Raw genomic sequence first — 17,482 nt, forward strand, 5'->3', positions numbered from 1 at the left:
ACACGATCGGTGCGGCGACGCGATCGATGAGCGTGATTTAAGAGTTACATGGACGTTGCTTGGTAGAACGCTGCCACGTGCGCGCCTTCAGGACCGTACATGCGCGCAACCGTATGCCGGCTATCGAGCGAGAGCTAATTATGGAAATATCAACATCGCGACTCTCGCGAATGAACAGTTGATGCAAACAACCAACTGAAAATTACTTGAAATTTTTTTTCTATTCACCAACATATTTACAATGTTATGTTGGTAATAAAAGTTTTGCAAATGTCAACTGGAATATTTTTATGCTAAAATATTTCATCTCTTCTCTCATGATCCACAAAAAATATCCCATAGTATATACATTCTTTCGTCATTTTCCTTTACTTTAATATAGTACGTACATCAATCTTCTCTTATATATTTCATCCCTTGAGACTCGAAGACGGTGACGATTCAATGACGTCAGACACGACGTTGCTGCAGAGCGTGCGCTGATTCTTACTCTCATCCCTTCGTACTCGTGCGACTATTACGTCATAGTTTCACTGCGCGCGCAATATCATGTCACTGCAGAATAATATATATATGCGTATAGACATCAAAGGGAAATTAAATCATTTTTTTTTTCTTTAAGTCCAACTCTTTTTTCCTATCTCTTTTTCACCGCTTTCTAATGCAAAAGAAATAGCTCTTGTGTGGGTATAAATTCATCGAGATGATTTTAAGAAAATAACTTTACGATGCAAATGGCGAAAAAGGGTAATAAAAATCTCAGAAACGGCAGTAAAAAGCCGGGAGAAGTGATCCATAATGAAACACATAAGGGCACTGAGATGTAAGATTTCCTTCTTTATTTTAGAAAAAAAAAATCAAGGATTTATTTTGTAAGCAAATAAGAAATAAATAAATAGAATCTATTTATAGATATCATTGTTGATTGTTCTACTTTTTTTCTCGATATATAATAGACTTGAAGAAAGACATCACGATGATTCAATCATTGTAAATACACATGCAGGAGACTGGATGACAAAAAATTACCTCCCCTCAGGCTTAGGGTTTTTATTTTTCTTTTGTGTGTTCACTTGTTTCTACCCTCGATTTCACCTTATCCATGTTATGTTATGTCCTGACGAACCGTTCGATGCTGGCGCCGTCGGTGTTCTTCTTTCTACCCTCATCATCGTCGCCGTCGAGGCTCGTCCTATATCCAATGTCTACTTAAGTGTACGAAATCACCCTCATCTCTTATCAACTCAATCTTACTGCGTGTGTCTTGTAAAAAATTTAAAATTTCCGCAAGTCATTATTTTTATGCGGATAAATCAATAGATATCTTTTATTTTTATGACTTGCATTAAATTAAACATAAAGAATTGTTTCACATAAAAATTTTTTACTTTAGTTTTTTCTAGGATAAAATGTGTTATTAGATTTGTGCTGAGTTTCCTATCATCATATATCAATTCTTACAGAGGGAGAATGGCTTGAGAGGGACATTTCATTAGGGGAGCGTAACTGCATTCTTCAAAATTTTATAACCTAATAAGACTTAAAGAAACTTTTTTTTTTTATTTCCTTTTCCCCCCTTTGATTAACTATTATTTTATTTATAGCTAGTGTGTTAGTAGAGATGTTTTGTTGTTAAAATATTTTGAGATGAAGAGAGTGAATTTTTCAGGTCAGAATCAGACTGTTAATTAATTAATGTATGTAATCGAATGAAGAAGCACTTTATTTCTATGTAAAAAGTGAAAACAGCCAAGATTTTTTTGGAGCTTCACTAAAGTATACTGAAAAAAATCTATTTATTGAAACAATTATTGATAATAATCAATAATATTCCATTTTATCATTATATATTTAATTGAGTATAAATAAAAATGTTTTTAATAAAAATAGAGAAATTAAATGTCTGTTATATTAATAAGAGATTTCATTTTTATACAAATAAATTTCTAAAATAAATTGTAAATTCATGTCATTCATTGTCTAAGCAAATCATATTCATATTATCGAGTGAATTTTCAATATAAAAATAAAATTAGGATAAATTATTCTTTTCATCAACATCTGCTTCTAGTTCTTATAAGTATTTCAAAAATTCCAGTCAACAGTATTCGAGTAAAAAAAAACATACACCGTCTAGTCTCTTATGATTTAGTAAAAATAACTCTTGAATTTATTTTCTACTTTAGGTAGATAAAACAACAAATGACACTTATAATATTGAATGGAGTTCAACAAGAAGTTCAAAAGAAATACGTGTCTTGACTTATTAATATCATTTATAACAGAATCAGATGCTTTAAATTTACCTTAAAAACTTGATAACCCTCTTACAGTCACTTATATAGTTACTATAAATAAATGAATATCAATAAAAAGTAGCTTCGAAATTTTTATAAAACTACTTTTCTTAGAAAAGAAAATCAATTGAACTAAAAAAGATCAATTTTATTTATGAAGACTTACAGGTTACAAATTACCATAAGTACAAATCCTTAATCAATGTAATTTACTAATAATCTTATATGATTCTAATATAGAAAACAATATTATCTAAATAAAATCACAATTGAATTCATTTAACTGAAAAAAGTGCTTCAAATACATGCAATGAAACGTGCTTGTAGATATAGAAGATGACAAAAAAAAAGAAAATAGGTTTTATATTTTTATTGATTAAAATTCAAATATTTTCTGACTTGACTCAACCTTTGAAAAATGTGTCTCTTTCACACCAGTACTATTCTATCCCCCGCACGATTATATTTCCGCAAATGTTCGTAATCTCCTGGGTGTACTCGTTAATTTTTTTTTATCACTCATTCACCCCAATTCTTTTTTGCCTTCATCGATGTAAGGATTAGCTGACACGAACATACAACACAGAGGCTTTAGAAATGTAGAACAAGGACGTGAAAAATATCAGATCGAGACTCAATCACAGTTTAAATAACTTTATCGTCCACACATCCAATTCCATATATTTTTTTTTTGAGCTCCAAAGTCTATTGTAGTAGTCCAATAAATTTTAAAATCACGTCCTCATCTGCATGTTTAATACCATGAAAATGACTTTTTTTCTCAACTAACGTCATGTGTAAAATAAATTCTACTGGCGGCATATTTGTTGCTTTATTAATGTAAAAACGGACGCAGAAAACGCATGCGTTGGAACGCGGGTGGTATACGGTTGTTTGTAATGGCAATGCTCGCACGAGAAAGTATACATGTATATATCTCTCATAGCGACCACCAAGGTCGTTGCGTCATTGATTCAGCTCTGAACCTGAGGTCTATCTGTAGATCTGATGGTTCTCCTCTTCATCTATTCTCTCCTCTTCGCAAAGGAAATCACATATCTATTTAAAAGTAATGCTTGAATTGAGGTTTACAATAAAAACAAGATGGTTTTTCAACCTCAATTCGACCATTCAATCGACTCAGTAATCGATTTGTTAAACCGATGACGTTATTATGCCACTCATGAACGAGACCGCCTTCCTGATATGATGGTGTCGACTATGCGTCAGCAATCCCGTAGTAAGGAAGTAATCGAGTATCGAGTTCGTGTCTCTCCGTCACTTATAGCCTGATATGTACTTACATCTGTATGTATGGTGTCTGCTTCTTAATAGTTCTTCCAAATAAACGACGTCATTTATGACAAACATAAGTCTATCATTGATTTTATGTAAATCACATTTTATGATGATGAAGCAGTTGGGTGTTTGAAAAAAATTTTTATTTATAAATCTTGCCTTTTTATTTTATTATTTTATAGATTTTTGTTTTTTTTTATTATCGTCATTTTTATAATCAACATTATTTTACTCATGTCCCAATTGATTCTTGTTCATTTGCAATGCTTGAATCATGAACTTTTATTAAAAATTTAAATATACATTTTATATTCGTCATTAAAAATTTTTTATTATTGTGATATTCTTTCTATTTCAGTGCTTCGCGAATTAGTAGAATTAATATCAGGAGTGTATGTTTGTTTATAATTCATGTGAAATTGTTATTTATGACCAATCAAATTTCCTACTTTTACGTACACTTGGTGCTATCGAAATGTGTGTTGATAAATTTTATTTGTATAACATATGTTTTCCCTTGAAAATGGGCTTTTGTAATTAACTAGAGTGTCGTTAGTTAAGTAAGGTAAATGACCTAGTTTCTGACATTTCAAGGTTCCCAAATGACATTCTATAACTCAAAATATTATTTTATTTAATTAACCAAAAAAATAACTTTCAATTACTGAAAATTATTTTTTTAAGAGTCTTAATTGATGATTACATCACATCGTAAAATGTTGTACATCATTTTAAAAAATAGAATTACATTTTTTAAAAGAAAACAAAGTAATAGTATAATTAGTAACAATTTTTTTTGAATATTGATTTTTTTAAAAGTGTTCAATAACTGAATCTGAAGATTGATATGTTCAGTAAATAATATTTTATTTTCGTAACAGATTGAAGGTAACAGTCTTAATTGTGTTATGTTTACAAAAAAAAATGCAATCAAGTTAGCTGATACAGAGAAAATCTCACATTATTACTAAACATTTTAAAATAAAATCCATAAAGTGTTTTATTTTTAAAACGTTTGATAAAAACACTTAAATTTGCAGTAAAATAAAAATCTGTGACATAGTTTTTCATTCTTTCAACTTCAAAAATATTAACTACAGAATATTATGCAAGATTTAAGAATTATAAAATCATTTTGCAGTAGGTGTTTATCGTGAGTGAAGTAAAAATTACATCCTACAGATTTCTCTCAACCGGCTTAGACATAATTAAGACTTTTGCAAAAACATCACTCCGATCTGTTGCATCAAGATATTTTTTTTTTTTTTTAACATTAATAGAATTTTGTGGTGTAGTTTTTTTTTGATGTAATATTAACCAGCTGCATACGTCATTCTACTTATATTCATCAGTTATTTGACCACTTGTTGAAAATAGCTATTATGATAATTAACAAAAGCTGAAGAGGTCAGAAATGAAGACAGATTAATTATCCCAGTCATTAACCTTAAATCTATTTTTTCAAATGGAAAATTGTTGTTAAAAATATACATCCATGTTAAATCATGTTCTTTGCTGTTGCTTATAAAATTAAATTTTGAAAAAGAAAAAAAAAAAAATGAATGATATCAATGTCAATTATCATGATAAAGCACACAATTTTTTTCTATTCACGAAACCTTTTACCTACTTTACTTTCTATTTTTTTTATTCTTTTATATCTCTGATATGATATAAGAATATGATACTTATAATATCTCCTGTATTTAATACACAATTGTACATTATATTACCATATGTTCTCTGTGTAAAAGCAAGACTCCATATCGAATTGTGAACGTATTCTAGGAGTTAATATAAGTATTAACTACCTACATCTCAGTTTCACATAATCCAATTGAACTTTTTATCAGAGAATATGATGTTGAAATCTACATAAAGTGCGTCTGTACGACATACGATCGCATATAGGACGGGGTCAAAGCTTTCTTCCCGTCAAAGCTGCGGAAATAACTAAATAAAGCACCCAATGAGTAATAATATTGACGATTCGTTCTACAACAATAACTTGCCTGTATTTTTAAATAATTGACAGTTAATACATTCAACAATCGATTCAATTTGAACGAAAAAACAATTTATCCGTCGTAAAGGAATATTCTTTTGTTCGAGCGAACTATTTTTACGTTGAAAAAAGGTCTGAATTTTTATTTTAGAAGAGACTGGAATAGAGTAGAATTCAATGAAATTCATGGAATATCTGGCTCACATTTAGATGATAAATCGGTTCAAATAAAAATGAATTTTTTTTTGTTGATTTTTTCAAGGGTAAATTTTTTTTAGAATAGAAATACGTCGGTTTTGCTAATATAACATGATTGTGCTTTTCAAATGATCAAATAAGTTAATTAATCTAATTAATTACATTTAAGTTGATTCGGAAAAAGTAAAGAAAACTCATTGATTGAGTAAAGTAAGTTTGAAATATTTTTTTTAAAAAAGTTATGTAAAGTATTTTTAAGTTATTGGTTAAAAAAAAAATGGTTGGATTATTTTGATTAATTTTAAATACTTTTATTTATCAAAAAAAAGCAATACTTAAATTTTAGTTCACGTTTTTTTTTCGCTAAAGAAATATTTGATGTTTAATAATAAATAGTTTTGTTAAGAATGCAAGAGAAAATAGATTGTTTTTCATGAAAAATTAATTGTAGGAATTTCTTGATGAAGTTTTAATAAGAAGCGAGGAAATTTTATTACACAATTAGAAGTCTTATTTGAAATTTCAATTTATTACCTCTATTTCTTTTTCCTTGATGCCAAAGTAAATCCAACTATGCTTTACATAATAGTATTTTTATTCAATTGTTTAAATAGACAATCAAGACGTTTACTCGAGTTCAAAATTAAGGTGAATCATTAATCATAGTGTTAAAATAATAGCAGAATTAATCTACTATTTCATTTGCGCCCAAAACAACCCTTAGAAATGTCCTCCAAATCCAATAAATACAATCAATTTTGTCGAAAAAGTTTAAAGGTTCAGATCAAAAGGCAATTTCAGGTAAACATTTTAAAGATGCATTAGAAAATAGTAGAAACAAAATACTAGTACTTTGTCTGCTTCGAAATCAACCGATCACTAATTATTCAGATGACATGGAGCATACTCCAATAGATGGACAATACAGTTCTAAAGATGAACAAAAAATAAACATTAAATATTATTAAAAAAAATTTAATCTTTATTTTTAATCAACCAGACTTTGCTTGAAAGGATAAAAAATATTTTAGTGCAATTTTATTTTTAGTTTTAATCATTTGTCCATTTTCTAGGTGATGTCCCTATTGGTCTAGTCACTCCAACAATGCCTCATGTCTTTAAAAAATCCTAAAAATTAGTTCCCCCTATTTATTAATGATTTAAGATCGTATATTAGCTTCTCTCATTGCTGCCACAGCTTGTGTTCAGCTGTAACATATTTTTTCTCATGTTACATACACTGTATTATTTATAATGATGTAAACTATGCAATTTTATTATGAATACTATTTCAACATATAGCTCAGCATACTGTTATTATGAATAATAACTGTAACCAAGGATAATATTACTACAAACTTGACTATGAATAGATATTGTTGACATTTAACAAGCATCGCTAAATTACCTAGTGAATTAGCAAAAATGATCGTTAACATATGCAATATTCAAAAATATGTATAGAAAAAAATAAATCACCAGTACTCTTATTTGTTCCAATGAATAATTAAATTTTATTTATATTACCAATCAAAGTAAACACTTTTTGAATTGTTTTTGAATAAAAATTGTTCATTTACATCAGCAATATATATTTTTTTTAATCCACTCCACTGTTTGGTATTCCAAGCAATCAATATTTAATACAGATTTATTTGTTGGAAAAAAAATGATTTACCAATTTTTTTTACATCAACGGTAGCATGTGGAAAAAACTTTATGATTAAAAAAAAAAAAAAAAAGTTTTGAGTTTAAAAACCAGTAAAATCTTCTGTAAATTTTGTTCTTGATGTAAGTAAACAACTTTGATCACATCTAGAACTGAATGATTGAAGTAAAATGTTGGTTACAAGATATAAAAATAAAAATTTCCCAAGTGTCTAAGAATCTGTAGGGCAAATGTCACGTCGATTTTCTTGAGTTCAATACTTGGTTACTCGTCGCTTCGGGCACAAACTTTCCTCAGGTTTGACAAAGTTTTTCGTGTGGGTCGAGTGTGAGTGAAACGTGATGTATATAAGTAAGGAAAGTTGCAAATCGTTGAACAGCCTACATGGTTAGGTATACTAGATTTGTCGTTGAGTTTCTTCTAAAATCATTCTTTCTCACTCTTTCTTCACCTCTTCTCTCAATGTGTTACCTCCCTACACACTTTCTTCATTCGCAAGTAGCTATTTTTGCTGGAAACACGTGGGCATGTCTGCATAGTTGCGTTCGTACCAAAAAGCTGATCACGACTGTGATGAAGGAGCAAAGAATGTGCAAACACAGGTGAAACGACTTTAAAATATATATCGGTACCAACAATTACTACAATGACACATAAAACATAATAAATTTAATGTTTAAAAATAATTCTTGACACAAGAAAGACAAAAAATTGGCATAAAGGAGAAATAATTGAAAATGATGTGAAAGGACTTTTGTGATATTTAATAAACGCATAATGCTCCCATTGGTCTATAGATATTCGCAAGTAGTACGGCATCAGCGAGGGGAACATTTCATCTAATTTTAATCCCTCAGGCTTTCAATTTTGTGGAGTAATATTCATTTATAATGTACATACATTCATCTCAATTAGAAATTTTTTCTCGAACATGACAATGAATTTAAATAATAACAACGGAATAATTTAAAAATTCTTTTATTTATTATTTCTATTAAGCACATTATCATCTCTGGAACTCGCCCACGTTGGCGGCGTCTCGCGCGAATGTTTCCACCGAGGACGACTTATTTTCGTGCACCCCGTTATATCTACGTATTTAAATTGAGCTTCGCCTAGACGCTCGTTCGCTCTCATGTTGGCACAAGGTAATCGGTAGCTTTCTTGGCAAACTCTTTTATCTCCTCACTCTTCATCCCGTATTTAATGCCTTCATAATATCATACATATGTGCGTTCATACATACCCACATAATATATATATATATATATATATAGTTTATATATGTACACTGCGGACGCATTGCGTCAGTATTCTTACGCATTGGTGTGCTAGCTTTAAAGCATTATGAAAAAAAATATTTTGATTTGGTACAGTGCTTTAATGATTGTTTATTTTACAGGCTATCGTACCAGTCATCCAGCGTGAGTCTTTTGGACGTAACCTCGAATTATCACATCGCATGCTTCGCGGAGTGAAGTCGAAATCGGAAATACCCGATACCAGGAGGAGCCACTCGAGGATAATATGCGGTAGAACCCGTGATTCACGACTGGCAGGTAAATTTAGCAGGTAACATATTTATGTAGAAGTATCAACATGTTCGCATATTTATTATCTTATAATAGGCTTATTCGTTAGATTCATGACGATGTGAATTGATGTATTGGGTCGATGTGTGTACATACTAGCAATGAGTAAAATGTATGCTACAGAACATAAGATAATTGGATAATCGATTCGAGTTAATCGAATTCCAGGGTACAAGATTGTACGAGAGCTCGTTGAAAAGATCGTCAAAAAGTGATACAATCAGTCTGGCTTTTTAATCCTCTTTTTCCTATTTCTTTTTATCTCTTGACAAACTCTCGAGTATTCAGCATTGATTCTTCTGAAGCAACAAAAAAAATACATTTACTCAAGCGCAATGGGATTTAATTTGTGCTTTCTGTATGTGTCTTCTCTTTCTCTCTCTCTCTCTCTTGTTCTCTATTTCTTTGTTCCTTGAAGTTGTCAGGAATGTGTCGATGATACCAGCAGTAGCAGCCAGTCGAACTACCCAATTTCGCGACGTCCCAGTTACTCAACTATATCAAGCTAACTAGACTCTATCGTTGTGTATGCTCTTTCGTCCGGATAACTAGGTTACGGGAACTCTATTCCTTCCCTATATAGGTAGTCTTACGCTAGATACCACGTTTCATTATGTAAAATCATATGTCCAAACTCACCCTCGACCTTCTCATTATCGCTCTTGAATAGCACGCAAGACCATTCTAGAGTTATAAATTTTATCTTTCAATTTCCACATTGTGATATATAAATGGAAATATATTTTTCATAATTTATTTTATAATGGTTTATTTTGTTCTTTATCAACATTATTCTGAATATTATTGATAAAAGTCATTTTAAAATAGAAATTATTTATGAATAAAGATTAAATGAATCCGATAATTATGATTTAATCATCTTTTAAAATAAAGAGCTTGAGATATTAAATATTTTTTTTCAAGAACTCTTTATCGATAAAATGCCAAGAATAGTTTGACTAATTTTGATTCGAAATTTCCTTTTCACTGCATCTCAAATTCTATCTTGCTAGGCTAAATTTTTAGCTCAATCAATAAAGTCATTTCTCAGAAATGATAGCCAATTTTTTTAACGGAAATTATTTAATCGATTAATCTCAAAATTTAACCAAAAACGACTAGATGTAGGGTTATATCGAGGATGTGATTTAGCATGAAAATCGGTCAAACTGCTTTCGAGATACATATCAGTGATCAAAAATTGTTTACATACAGTGAAACCCTGCACAACAATGTATTAAGAATAGTTCGACCGATTTCAGCCACTAAAGGGTCAATCGATGTCTTTCGAGGTCACTTAAATTTTTATCAAAATCGGTCAAATCATTCTCTGGTTATGTAGAGTATTTGAAAACTATTGAACTCTTTCACAGATTAAATAATTTCCGACAAGAAAAATCAATTGGGAGAGTATTCACAAAAATTCTTTTCCCCTAGATGTTTTGAATAAGTAAAAAATAATTGAAAACTCCAATATATAGATTTTTGTACTCTCATGAGAGCATTATCAATTTTTATGAAGTAGAAAGCATAATGTAAATTTTAGTACTAAATGTTGATGCCTTATTCTGAAGTCAATTTCCTACAACCGATATCATCATTCCATCTGGTCCCGAAAGCCTGTGAGAAAGAGAGGAGAAGGAACTTGGTGGGGTGATGAAACTCGCGAGGTGCACTGTCCGATCAATACGGAACGCATCTACTGGCGTCCACATATCTATACTTATTTTCTAAAAAAATCTCCACAGCTACATACTTCAGTATTGCCAAACAAATTTATTTGTCAACGTTTTTCTGACAATAATAATTCACAAAATGAATATTACACCTACTGTCAAAGCGTGAAAAGTTGAAGCCAGTGAAATTAAAAGGTTGAAAATTAGAGTGAATTGACCGCCAGGCAATTTTATCTACACTGGACCATCAAAGTCAAGTAAATATTGTTTTTTTCTATTCACTCCATCCTGATATTGAAGGTGGTAAATGCACTTTTTTGAAACGTACCTTCAATAAATTTAAAAAAAAACTAAATTGTAAACATTATTATGTATTTAACATATCAGGAAATATTGATATGTTGTTACACACATACATCTATAGATAATGTTTGCTCATAAGTTTGCCACTGACGGAGTAAATGTTGTTATAAAATTTACGTGGTTCTCAGTATATCAACTCCACGTGTTGTTATTCTCATCCTAAACACACAATCAACGGATGATTTTAAACGACACCAGAAATAATTCGCCTCCCCTAAGTATAAGATGCTGATCTGTGATGTTAGTTAATATATAGATAGAGGGAGAGGTAAGAGAGGAAGATCTATTGGTAATATGTGGTCTTAAATTTCCTCTTCACTCAATCCTGTTGCGTACATGTTTAATATCTTACAGAACACACTTATAGTCATGCCTACGTAAACGATCACGTGCTAAATATCCAAGAATTATTCCTTCCGTCCACTCAATTTCTGTCATGACTTCAACATGATTAATATTCAACTATACTTATGATTATAAAGAATAAAAATTTCTTTTATTTTCATAAATAGAATTGGTAGTATTGTTTTATTTCCGTGACCAGTCTAAGTCACTAATCAGACACGCCTCAGCTTTTTGACCGGATGGGAGGGTCAAATGGAAAGAGAAAGAAAGTGACTTGTCGTGTCGACCAAAAAGAGTTTCATAGAGAAAACATGTGGGTGTTTTAGAAAATGTTGAGCATGGAGGGTGTGTTTTTCACCTGCTTGCGTGACTGAATACCGGCGGGGGAAAATAATCAGGAACGAGGAGGTTTAGAGGGTAGTAAAAGTAGTAGTGGTGCAAGTTAAAAGATGAAAGGATAAAAAAAAACGTTAAAAGAAAATGAAACTGCTACTATGTATGATCGTGAAGGCAATTCGCGATATAGGTCTTCTATTCGTATATCGCCTACGTGGCGCCTACGATTCGACGATCGATAAAGCCGACCATCCCAGCCAGACACTCTTGTATATATTTTCCTGACTCGTCTCCTTTTCATCGTCTTTCCCTTCTTAATACTTTCTTTCATATATTTTTATTTTATCGATAATCTCATTTACTGACCAATATTGTCTTATATAAAAAAGGTACAAAGCACTTCTTCTATTATTTCCAACCCTCTTATTAGCTGAGACATCAGTCAAGATATAAAAGCTTTTCGATTGTTTGTTATTTTATTTTTTTCCCTGGCCTACATATTATCGATATAATTGCCCATTTTATTGATAAAATAATTAGTATATTTATAACTCTAGTTTATATTAAGACTTTCGTAATTAAACTACACATCTTCAAATGATCAATCCTATAAATCAATGACTTCCGAGAGAGAATTGCTGAACTAGAAGAACCAGTGATGTATATATCTATGAGATATAATGTAAATTGGATTTCCATTTGTCCAATTACCAGCTTTAGATTTTCAACGTTGAACTTCATTTCTTTATTTTGTTATCAAAAAAAGAAAAGTTGAAGATAAAATACTCTTACTTAATAATCAAGGTAAAGTTAGTTTAATTGAACCCTCAAGATAACAATGAAAATTTAAAAGTAACCATCAGAAGGATTTCATGATAATTTTTTTTTTTATTTAAGCTTGTTCTTCTTAGAACTCAGTTTTTGACTACTTAGAAATTTTTTGTTTTTTTTATTCATAAACTTTGCTGTAAACTTAGCTTAGTAATTTCTGTTGGTAATAGAAACTCTAGGTTTGGCACAATTTATGCTGTCAGATGCAATAGAATTGACAGGAAGTAGTTGTTAGAGAATTATTTATTTATCATATTTAAGTGAAGAATGATAACTCTATAAACTTTTTAAATTTATTTATAACTAAACTATAGAAAAAAATTTGAAAGAAATGTTAGTAATGAAGAGAATTAATTGTTTTAATTAAAATTATTGAGTGGCAGAAATGAATATTATTATTATTATTATTTATATAAAAAATATTTATATCATCAATGTGTTATTCAAGTGGTATCAAAAGCCACTTTTTGAAACACCCCAATGTATATTATTTCAAAGAACGCACCTATTAATTACTCCAATAATTAAATCATTACTATTGATTCATCAATTTGGAATCAACAACAGCAATGTTCGTTCATTTTATTACTTTTTCTTTGACTGAATTTACAAAAAGCTTATCCTAAATAGAAATTCAATTTTCTGTATTTCATTTATTCACATGCTGATGTAAGACACAATTCTAGAATTCTCCAAAATCCAATTGTACCTAAATGAACTGGGCATGATGAGGGAAATGTAATAAATAGGTATCCATGAATTAGATAGAAGCTCAATGAATTTCCGCTATACTGGTATTACGAATGCAATGAAGCCACTAATGAAGAGACTAACAAACCAAGTGATATGACTGCATTATCAGGCTAGCTTAATTTTTAATTACCTTTAAATAAATATGCACACATTTATTTAAGTTCTCATTTCATCTTGACAAACGTGAAAGAAATAAATTTTATTAATTCAAAAAATGATATTTGGAAGAATGCCAAAGTTAATTAAATATTCAGTCGAGTAATTGGTAGACTTGGAAAAACGTGCATAGGGTATGAGTAAATTGATGCATTATTGGAATTGCAATTTTAAATCTTTGAGCTTAAAAGAGAATTAATGTACTAAAGAAGAAATAACGATAAAATGAACTAAAGTTGGTCATTTTGTTTTCTTCTAATTGTTACAAAATATTCCAGAAAAACTGATCTTCTAATTTTTATCTCACAATTAATTAATGCAACATCAATTGATATATTATTATTTAAAAAAAAAACTTAAATTAAAGTAACAAAAAAATTCTCATGAATATTAAGTTTAATTATCATATACGTAAAACTTCAATTGAAATAAATTTCTTAAATAAAATAAAATATTCTCACACAATTCATTCCGTCAAAAACTATTGTCAATATTTTAAGGGTCATTCAGCGTCACTTATATTTATGTAAATTGAGTAAATTAACGGGAGTACAAACATTAGCTGGAAACAAACATTACGAGCAGCAATATAACAGCTCTGACGTCATTGTTCGAACGTCATTGATAAATGCAATCCTCTATAAGATGAATTCAAGCGTGAAATATGCAATACGAATTTGTTGAATCATTTTCTTCATACAATCATTAACACATTATTAAGTAAGTTAATATTTACTGTAATGTAATAATAATAAAGATTAGTAATAGATTTTTTTTTAAAATAGAACACTTCAGACTGAGTAATATAATTCCGAGTCACTGAATTTATGACTCATGGCATAGATTGTTTAGTAACGACAAAAAATTCGTAATACATTAAAACATTTTTCTTTTTTTTTTTCTTTTGAATAAAAAGTTGTTTATTGATTACATGAATTCGATAATTTGTTTTTCACGAAAAAGAAAAAGTTCTTAGAAGAAATAAAGAATTTTTAATTAAATACCGATAAAAAATCCGTTGATTTAATAAATTTTATTCAAATCTCTTTAATAAAGATGTTAGAAAATTTTTATAAAATAATAGTTTTTTCTTATTCACTTGATGCTATGAAATAATTTTATTTTGAATGTATTTACGATCAAGTTGTTGCATTTATGATTTATTATTCATTTTTATAGATATAAAATTGGTTTGAAGAAGGACGAACATTGATTGAATTAATTGACACAATAGAATGCTCAGATAAGAGAAAAAATGAATTGTTTTTTGTTAGCAAAGGGACAATAGGAAAAATACTGATATGATTCTATTGAATGAAGTCACTTGAAAGATGTATTTTTATTCATGGATTTTTTTTTTTTCTATTAAAGTCACTGTTTTAGCACTGATAAAAACAGTTACCGTTTAAAACAAAAAAATAGTTTCCTGTTTTTATGTTAAAGTGAATATTCAGACTCATTTCAAAAATAACATTTAATTGCTTAAGCAAGGTTTTTAAAGCATTAACAATGTTGTTATAATTTGTTAGCATAAAGTATACACAGAAAAATGATTTATTTTTTCAAGCTCATCTCAATAATAAATTATTATTCAAAAGAATATTAAAAATGTTCATCTAAGTAAAACAATTATTGATATTGTTGTAATTAATTGTTTATTTATACTTAATTATTCAATAAACATAAAAATCTAATCGTTAATAAAATACCATAAAATATTAATTAAGAACATATATATTAAGTAAACAATCTATTAAACAAGTCTACTTCGATAAAATCAGAAAAAAAATACTTCTAATAATTTTATGTACACATACAAATAATATTTTTCTGGAAACATAAATAAATGATAAGAGAGGAGATTAGTAATTGAAATTAACTAAAAATAGAAAAATGATTTTCCAGTAATCCCAAATCAATGAACTTATTACTCAGCATATTTATAGATATAACATAGAGTAGAAGTCACTAGAATATTTACCATTTAGGTAAATTCAATCGAAATACTTGATGGATTAGAAGTTGTTATAAATATCATTCACGAGCATGCAAATCGTGTATATCACACGCGATTGTCAGAGCTAACAGGATCGCGGTTGAAAACGACCAGAATGTACTGAGAAGGTTGTAATTCGATTGACCTCTAGTCTCTTCGTCTTCGTCATTCACGAGGAGAGTCATCCACGCTGACTTTTGCCACAGGGTTTATCTGGAATGGGCTTTAAGAGGTCGACACTCGAAGCAGCACCCGAACATTTCATCGTCGATCGAAACCGACTGCGCTTGCGTGTCTTTTACATTTCTCTATACTAGACTAATGTGTCTGCCTAATATATTCTGATTTTACTCCCTACGGCTCGTTTTACGACGACTCGAACTACTTGAAGGACAAGGTGAAAAAGCCGATGGAAGGAAGAGTTTCATCATCAATCAATTTATGCGATTACTAAATTAATTTATTATTTCTTAAGGGATTGAGAAGCCTGAAAAACATTTATCGATAGTTGCTGCTAAGATGATTGATAATATCTTACCTAAAACTACGGGTTATTAATCACTGCCTTTACAACTAATTACATTTTCATATTGTACTGTTGAATTTTTTACTTTTTTTCTTCTTTTTATTTTCTCTCCCCTCTTGTGCTTGGATTCATTCATTTTATAAATAGAATATGGTAGTGAATATTATAATAAACATTCCATTTGTATTATCTATTAATTCATTAATTCATATGATGTATTATCTCAAATAGAGATGCTATTTCGATTAATTATGCACCTGGTCTACTAAGCTCAGCTTATTCTCCAATAAAGACCAGCACAGCTATAATGTTGTATAACCAAAGTGTCTCGTGTTTCATTATCGAACATCGCCTTAGACTCGTATCTTTAATCAGTATCACTGTAGATATGTATTATTATTACATCAATCTTATTGGGTGGTAATATTTGTAAGAATATTACATAAATGATTCGATAAAGTTTGAATAAATTACTGATATACGGAGAGAATTTTTTTTACTAAATCCAAGTACAAAAAATGATAAGTCCACGTTTCGAAGTTTAGAAGTAAAAATATTTCTGTTTAACAGTAAATTTTGGGTTGTCTTAAGTAATTATTTTACTAAGACTCCTCCTTAATATTAAGAGTTAACTTACAAGAACTCAAAATTAACTATCGAATAGAAATATTTTTACTTCAAAACTTCGAAACGTGGACTTGTCACTTTTTGTACTTACATTTAGTAAAAAAATTCACTCCGTGTTCTTTATCGCGACTTTTATTCATTAATTTTCGAACTTTTGATGATATATAATTTTACACAATCAATCATCACTTATTTTTAACACAACCACGCATTATACGATTAATAACTGATGAAATTTATTATTATTCGTATACGATTATTATAAAATGTTCTTTTGAGTTTAAAAAAAATTTACTTGAAAAGTTAGTTTATATTTTTGCTTAAAAGTTTTAAAGTTTTTATAGCATAATATTAGTTTGACCAATAAATTTTTTAGTTGTTTCATAAAATTTAATATTTATTACAATAATAAATAAGTTTAATTTAAAAAAAGTAGTATTTTAATTATATACATAAAAGAAAGTTTATTTAAACATTCTATAAACAAGCTATTTTTAAACTTGATACAATTTATTTCTTTTCACTGATAAATAATAAAATAAATAGACTATAAAATAAATGTTATTTATACAAGTTTTGTTGTGTAATTCTAGTACATAAACGTAATTAAAAAATTTTTTCCAGTTCGTGATTATATAAAAATAAATGTCCAATGTAAGATTATTCTTTGAATTTATTTAGAAAAGGAAATGGCCTCGTTTAGTAATTAAATTTATTAAAGAGTTCAAATGTGTTTGTTACAATAGGCTTCTATATACTTGCTGACTTTAGGAATTTCTCGCATCAATTTATTTGCGCTTATTCAGTATATAT

The 17,482-nt window shown here is 29.2% G+C and overlaps 1 protein-coding gene across 9 annotated transcripts in view; it reads left to right on the plus strand.

The window, feature by feature from the left end:
- PMCA (plasma membrane calcium-transporting ATPase 3) overlaps positions 1-17,482 on the plus strand; it is a 60,553-nt gene that overhangs the window by 5,532 nt on the left and 37,539 nt on the right. For 8 of the 9 annotated variants that reach the window (XR_004690308.1, XM_035083479.1, XM_035083484.1 and 5 more), the window contains exon 3: positions 8,871-9,027. The gene's annotated coding sequence lies outside the window, so the exon portion shown is untranslated. Of the gene's footprint in view, positions 1-8,870; positions 9,041-17,482 lie in introns of all 9 variants that reach the window. The other variant, XM_035083480.1, reaches the window with a different exon arrangement.

This window comes from Chelonus insularis, unplaced genomic scaffold, assembly GCF_013357705.1.
Source record: "Chelonus insularis isolate UGA/USDA-ARS -01 unplaced genomic scaffold, ASM1335770v1 contig_358_pilon, whole genome shotgun sequence".
NCBI lineage: Eukaryota > Metazoa > Arthropoda > Insecta > Hymenoptera > Braconidae > Chelonus > Chelonus insularis.